This window comes from Morus notabilis, unplaced genomic scaffold, assembly GCF_000414095.1.
Source record: "Morus notabilis unplaced genomic scaffold, ASM41409v2 Scaffold818, whole genome shotgun sequence".
Taxonomy (NCBI): Eukaryota; Viridiplantae; Streptophyta; class Magnoliopsida; order Rosales; family Moraceae; genus Morus; species Morus notabilis.
In genome coordinates this window covers 321,848-330,028 of record NW_010358179.1, presented here as the reverse complement: position 1 = coordinate 330,028, position 8,181 = coordinate 321,848, and the positions used below count along the sequence as shown (strand labels likewise).

Sequence of the window (8,181 nt, the reverse complement as noted above, 5' to 3'; positions counted from 1 at the left end):
AAATTATATATTTTTCTTTAGTTTTTTACATATTAAAAATAACTTAAAATTTACAACACACTAAAATACAATAGCATCTATTAAAATTAAGCAAATAATAATATAAGATTTTGAGTATAACTGTTATGATATCACAAGTTTATAATAAAATTTAAAATATATAATGAAAAATATATATTTTTTATTTTTATGAATTTTGTGTCGTGTTCAGATTAAATAGGTCTAACTCAAAATTGACTAATATTTTCAGTTGATTTAATTTTGATCTAAATCTCTTTTTTCTCAATCTTAATCTATAAAATTCGTATCGTATTGTGACTTATATTGCCAGCTTTATAGCCTTACAGGCTTAGAAGGGATTTTTTTTTTTTAACACTACTGCCGTTTTCTCACTCCCTTCTTTTTTTTTTCTTTTTTTTTAAAGAGCTAAGAAACCAAATTCCAAGAACATAAACTTAAAACAGAAAAACTTGTACAGTACGGATTCGCATATCGACTTTTTTTAAAACCGTTACATTGAAAAGGACGGTCACATATCGTGGTTTCATGGAAACAACACTAGATACTACGTCGCGATGGCGATGGGTCCCAATTTCCGTCGCGACTCATGGCGGTGGGATGCCACCCAATAGCTCCCGCCGTTGCGATCTGATTGTCGGCGATCCCCTCCCTCACGCCAGCGATGCAACAACTTTCAGATCTGGTTTCTTTTTTTGTTTTTGTTTTTAATCTGGTGTGTATGGCTCTTACTAAGGGTAAATTTGTTTATTTATCCACCGCAAGATGCCAATGTGATGGCCGAAAAGGGGGTGGTATAGACAGGGACAAGGAGAGCGACGCATTTGTTTGAAGTTGTATTAAAATAATTTTATTTTTTATATGAAAATAAAAATAAAAACGTTTTTAATTTTAAATATAAATTATTTTTAAAAATATGTTTAATAATTTTATTAAAAAAAATTTAATATAAAAAACTTATTAATATTTTTTTTTTCTGTTTAAAAGAAGAGAAAATAAAAATAAAAAATAAAAAATGATTAAAAATTATTTTTTATTTCTCTATTATTTTATATTAAATTAAAAAATTATTTTTATTTTTTATTTTTATTGTGTCAAATACTGTTTTAAAAATATTTTTATTTAAAAAAAAACATAAAAAATAAAAATAGGATGAATTATAAACACGGATAATTTTTTCTGTACATAAATGTATCCATATAATATTAGTCAAAAAGAAGAAATAACAGAAACGTCAGAAAAATTGAAAGCAATTTATTTTAATAAAACAAAGAGAGTACCAGTGCAATAAATTCAAAATAATAAATCCAAAATAATTTTCAATGGAGAACATGTTATAAAGGAAAAAAGGAATCGTTTGAAGCAAATTACTAGCAGATATAGCAAAAGTTGTCAAGCCTTTAAATTTGCGTAAATCATGAGAACGATTCTCACAAAATATTTAGATCCATCGAAGGCGTATTAAATAATGAAATGTTCCCCAGGAAAGTCAGGATGTCTCCTATAAGATTGTTTGAATTAAGAATAATTACCACAAGCTTCATAAAATAAAAAATAAAAATAAAAAATAAAAAATAAAAAATAAAAAATAAAAAAAACCAAGCTCTGTAGGAATCATTCCACAGTTTGTTTGTTGTTTCCGACACGTTGACTCGGATATCGTTTTCCAACTTCCTGTGGTTAAGACTGAGATGTTGCGGCCACAACAACGACCAACTTGTGAAGGGTTTTCGTCTGAGAAAATGTATTTGTCCGTTTGGTAACGATTTTAAAATAATTTTAATTTTAATGTAAAATTTAAAATAAAATTATTTTGAGAATTATTCTAGAATCGATTCTGAAATTGTATTTGGTTAATTTTTTAAGAGATTATTTTGAGTGTAATAAAAAAGTAAAATCTTGTTTGGTTAATATTACTGATAAGTATTAGAAAATGAAAATAGAAAAGAAAAAATAAATTTTAATCATTTTTAATTCCTTCACAAAAACTATTCTCACTGTTTTTTATTTTCGTTTTTAAAACATTTACTAAACAAACACGGTTTGCAAACCGTTTTTATTTTTGTACTTCAAAAGACGTGTAAAAATATTTTTAAAAATAAATAAAAATCATTCTAAATGCACCCGTTGTTTCCGAGATCAAAGAATATGTTTATGTGTGTGCGGATGAGAGAGATAGAGAGGGTGTCTGTGTATAGCCTACATGAGGCGATATAGTTCTCCAAGTTCAGGCCTTTTATCCTTTGATGCCTCTCGCGGCATGAAATTCCATTCGAAAAAGTATATGGAGTCATTCCACAAGTTGAGGACGCCATATGAGTCATCCACAGATTGTTTGAATTTAAGCAAAGCAAACATATCAGTTTGTATTGCCTAGTGCACTGACAAGAGTATTAGTAGGTTGCAAAAGGTTAATGGGACAAAGAAGAATGACATGGAAGAAAAAAAAAAAAAAACACATGAATTGTGATTTCGAAGTTTCATTTTGGTGGTAGTCGTGAGTGAATTTTGCAGGTAAGCTTTCTGTTGGAGAAGGATTTCAAAGCATCCCTCGGAGCAAATGGAAGTTGGCCTATATGGCAGTGATGAAAGCATTTTCAGCCATCAAACTTCAAAGCCTAAAACACTTTAAAGCTGCTGCATTTCTGACCCATTTTGTCAACTGTCAAGTCCTAAATGGAGATCCATTTTTGATCCTCAAGTCAAGTAAAACTGTCAAGACACACATCCATTATTACAGTCTTTAAAGGTGCGAGAGAAGAAAGATGCAATAGACAAAGAAATCACGTACCCTAAATCATTCCTTAAAAAAAATTTCAATATTATGCATAATTGATCAATGCAACTCTTTTTAGTAGTAGCCACTAGCCGAGTCCAAAAAAAAAATGTACAAGATGAAATTTCTCGCTAGAAAAATTGGTTCTTTTAGAATCAATTCAATTCTACAATTCTTCATTAATCAAATTGCAAAATTCAATACAAGCCGCACTCCATGATGCTAAGCTACCCTCTCACTAGACTTTCTTGTGTTTGTATACAAAAAGCTTGATCACCCCACAACTACAAATACCATCCAATGGCGAATTGAGTTGCTTTCCACCGAGCTTGATCTTTATTCAATCTCTCCGCGAGATGGGCTCAATTTACTCAGTACCCATATCCTGCCACCCAAAAGAAGAAACATTAACAGAAGCCCTTTTACAGTTTCCCATTTGACAACATTCTAATTCAAAGATAGCAACCTGAATTGCCCATGGGGTTGCCGGCAGGCACTGGTTCTGGCTCCTTAATCTCGACAACTACACAATCTGACATTAAGAATGTTTTTGCCACGGAGGATGCATGTTCTAGGCAACATCTGACCACCTGAGAGATCGAGAGAGAACAGTGAGATCTTTTGTATTAGTTCAGTTTATTCGGAATTCAAAACTTTGAAGTCCTTAAATTCAGATCAGATTCACAAAGAACAGGGTATATAATGTATTGTTGAAGTTAAAAAACCTTGGTTGGAATAATTGTTCCCTCCTGCCATTAAATCTTCATATTTTCCAGTTGCGGCATTGTATCCGTATCTAGGATCGTCACTGGATAGAACCTGACGAAAAAGAGAACTACATATTATACCCCGCGTGCCATGGTTAAGATTAAGCCGGTCAGTCTATCATAATACAGCGAGAAAAAAATACACCTCCTCACTGACAACACTTCCATTAACACCAGCATTCTTGGCAATCAATTTCAACGGGTAACTCAGGGCTCTCTTGACAATATCAGCTCCAACCTGAAATTATCAAAAGGTTGAATTAATTAAAAATATATATATATTAGAAGAATTTTGTGTAATGACTGAGAAAATCTCAAACTTTAAATAATACAATTTATGTATTTAAGTTAAGAATTTTCCTAGAAAATATTATGCTATATTTTGTGACTGAAGGATTTATGGAATTAACATATGTATTCTTAAATTTTGTAGCAGATTTCATGCTAAGTTCATGTTTTATGATCGAGTAAATTCGATCGAAATTCTCACCGTACTTTAAGGCGGAAGAATTTTCAGTACATATGTAGTTTGAGAATCTTAATTTCAAGAATCTCTAAACACAACACGATGTTAGCAGCGTATAAAAAAATGCTCTAACATTTTAAAAGAAGAGAAAATCCTTAATTGCTAGACAGCTAGGTTAAAGTCACAAGATAAATACCTATAGTACAATGGTACAATGTGAGCTCGGGAGTTGACACCGTCAGAAACAATGTCATTCCCGGGATATAATGCAGAAATTTAAGTTTAAAATTTGTTGAGTCTGGAATAAATTTCAAGACTTGAAACAATTCGAAATATTACGCGAGTAAGAATATAAAACGATATTGAAGTATTCAGAAATTTAATATTAGACTGTAAGTAGTAGATTAACTTACGTGAGCTAAACTAATTACCTCTAATCAGTATAAATTTAATCTGTTTGGAGGAAATATTTGAGGATAAGATCAAGCACGTAATCTTGTCTTAATCAAACACTTTACATAGTGAAATTATTAGGGTTCTCTCACTCTCTCTCTCTTGCTCTCGTTCACTCTCTCTCCTCTCACATTCTCTCACAAAACCGTCCATGGCCAAATACTCAATTTGAGATTCGGACCTCCGGTTTCGACAGAGTTGGTGTCAATGGAAAGCTCTCGCCGAGCTGAGCATTTTGAGAGGTAGCACGACCCTAAACTCCGCCGGAATAAGTCGCAATCGCCAGCCGAAGTTTCGAAAACAATCGAAACTTTCGATCACGATATTTCCTCTGTCTGACCTCCGATCGAGGTATTTTAGTCCCTATGGACTCAGTGCAGCGAGACGAAAAAAACTCACTCATTTTCATAGCTCAATGATGGCCGGAGCACCGCCGTCCATGGTGGCCAGAATCGCCGCGCCGCCGCCGTCGTTTTTCTCCCTCCGGGACGCAGTGGGTGTCACGACCCCTACCAGTAGATTCATAGTTAATAGACGGGTTCATCCCGACCAGTTTCAGTCATCACCGTCGCCGTTTGGCCGGAAAACAGAACTCACCACTGCCGTCGTGATGGTGTAGGTTGGTTCCGACGATCTAACCGTTGGATCGTCGTGAGTTTGGTGTCAAAACACTCATAAGATCATAGGTAAAAAAACCCCTCAATCAATTTTAAGATTTCATGACCGAAAATGTGATATTTGAGTCGCGGAATTTTACAGACGTTGTCGGTCCCGATATGTACTGTTACAGGTCAAATGGTGTGAAATTGACCGCACCAATGGACTCAGAAAGGTCAATTTAGGGGGGGTAGGACCCAAGTCCACCACGGAAAAACTCTCCGGGAGCCTCCGCCGCCGTACACCGTCGCCGCCGCCGCAGCCGTATTCCGGCGAGGTGTCGTTTCTCAGGCTATCGACATCCGTTTAATGATCCGAGACCATATCCCGACTCGTTTCGACGTGTTGAACGAAATGGTGACGTCCGTTCAACCAAATTCAATTCTAATAAGAATTGTCTAGTACTGGTTGCCGCGGATCGAGATGATCAAGACAAAATAAGTGAAGATCAGGATTGAGTGTTTAATGCTTTGATGTTCCTCAAAGATCATTTGTTTGCAGTTTTTCCCAGAATTAGTTTTGAGGAATACGCATGAGGACACGACAAGCAAGATACTATCAGAACCGCTTAGCTCAGAATCCAGGCAAGTACAAACCTTGCTTACAGTTTAATTAAGATAGTCATATAAGGCATATGATTTTCACGAAATACGTTAATTATGACATTCGCGAATTATGTTTATGTTATGTTAAACGTCGTATATAGTTTTCCAATAAAACTTAAGGGTTTTCAAATAACTATGTAAGCGAAAATCGTAAAAACCGATACGCTATACCCTTAATTTTACGACGTTAAATACGGACCTCAACACTATTATGAGCCCGTCAAGTGCGGTAAAGTAAAGTTTATTAAAAGTGTATTATGGATGATAATTTAATTAATTATTAAACTAATTAATTAAATTATCTAAGACTTAGAATATGGTAAAAGAAGTTAATTAAGTATTAAAATTAATTAACTAAATTATGTAAACTTAGTATATGAATAAGAGGGTTAATTAATTACTAAAATTAGTTAACTAAATTATTAGACTTATTATATGGATAAGATAAGATAATAAGATACTGATAAGACATCATAATTAAGCATAATCAGCTCATGCATATTTATTCATGTGTACTTACAATTATTTTGCGAGAGATAGCTCCTCCTTGCTGAGCGAAAGCTCAATCAGATATGTTCATGCTGTGGGTAAGAAACCTATCAACAATTCTTGAGGGGCAATGGCGAGCGGCGAACGAATGGTGGAGATGGGAATGGATACCACTCACACTAAAATCTTCCGCAGTAAGTTTAAGTAAAATCATGTATATGTCTATATGATTCAAAAGTTTCAAGCATGTATGTTTGAAAAGTATATGTACATATGTATGTTAAGGAAACCGAGGTTGTAGCTAACAACCCTAGTCTTGAGTATTTAAGTTTTAGAACGTTGCAACAGTGCATGCAACAAATAAACGAATTTTAAACATGACGATTTAAATGATTGATTTTAAAAGGACTTTAAGATATACTTGAATTTAAGTTTTCTCATGAAATTTGTTTTAAAGTCAAATTAGATAGCTCGATTGAATTGGCTAGTTTTAGAAAAGCTTTTAAAGAGTATTTGAAACAAGAGTTCAAACGCTGCTCCATTTGAAGGATATTTCTAGAAGGTTTTATCTTAATTGAAATTAAGAAAAGCTTTAAGAAATTTAGTGATTCATTCTTTTGAAATTATTGTTACGAATTATGAAATTATTCATTCTTATATTAAAAAAAAAAATGTTCCACAAGTTTTAAGAAATCTCAGTAAGTACAAGTTAATTTCAACTACAGTGGCGGCCTCCTAGGAGGGTCTTCACAGTTAGTATCAGAGCCGGTATCCTGCCATCTTACTCCACGTCGTCACGCGTCTGCTTCGCCATAGTCCAAGTAAGTTAAAGTATGCTTATGTTAATTAGATTATAGTAGTTAATAGACACGGACGCCTATTTAACGAGCAACCAAAGGTTAATATGTTCGCACGATTAATATCGTCCTATCAGGGACCATTCAAGTCTAACCGCCCCAACATTTTACTGTGTTGTAATTCCTTGGGCTGACAAGACGATATCTAGATAAGTGCAATCGTTTGAGGTGACTTCTTTAATGATAGTTACTGGACTATGAAGCCAAGCAAAGTATTGGAGTCACGTACAACTGTTTGAAAGGAAACTACTACTGAGACTCCCTTTGAGGAAGTTTGTATGACTGCATCACTAGTAGCCGCTTTTCAACATGGATCCATAAAGAGGATCTAAATATGTAGCATAAAGGTGACACTAATAAGGAGATGAACGATGTAACACCGCTAAGTTAGATGTGGGTCACGCTCGACGACTATACATGTATATCCAGATGCGGTACAGGAAATAGAGCTTCAATATTAAGCAATACAAGCTTATGGTAGATGTTAAGCGACCCACTTAAGATACAATACACAATGATTGCTAGCTTTAAAATGTTTAGCAATCTCATAAAAAGTACCTATGTGTATAAATGTGTTGATAAGTTACTCACAAAGACTATAAGTTAAGACAAATGTAAAAGAGGTTCGAAATGTTGAGAATTTTATTTGGATATAGGTACAAGAACTAATGCAATGAGTTTAACTGTAAGTAGCAGTTTAACTGATAAGAAAAGAACACCTGAGGTCAGTGCTGAAACTTTGGACGGGCCGCCCGTGACCACCGAAAAGTCTGAATTTTTGCCCGATGATCGAACCCGATCTGCCCGAAAATTCGGGCTGCCCGACCTAACCCAAAAATTCACATGGACGGGCTTCGGGCAGAGGAAGCCTGCCCGTGCCCGGTCGGGCTGCCCGATGCCCGACCGACTGCCCAAAATTTTTTTTTTTTATATTATATTTTTATGTTGTTGAAATAAGTATTTGTATAATTACAATGTGTAATTGTGTATATTACAATTTGAAATATGAAATGAACACACGACACAAACGAACTATATAAAAAAATTTACTTCTTCATTGATTTTTAAATTTGTAATTCATGATTGTCTCATT

At 34.3% G+C, this 8,181-nt stretch overlaps 1 pseudogene; it reads right to left on the bottom strand.

Annotated features, from left to right (window-relative positions):
- Window positions 1–2,891: 2,891 nt before the first annotated feature.
- Window positions 2,892–8,181, bottom strand: part of LOC21395803 — a 20,411-nt pseudogene continuing 15,121 nt past the window's right edge.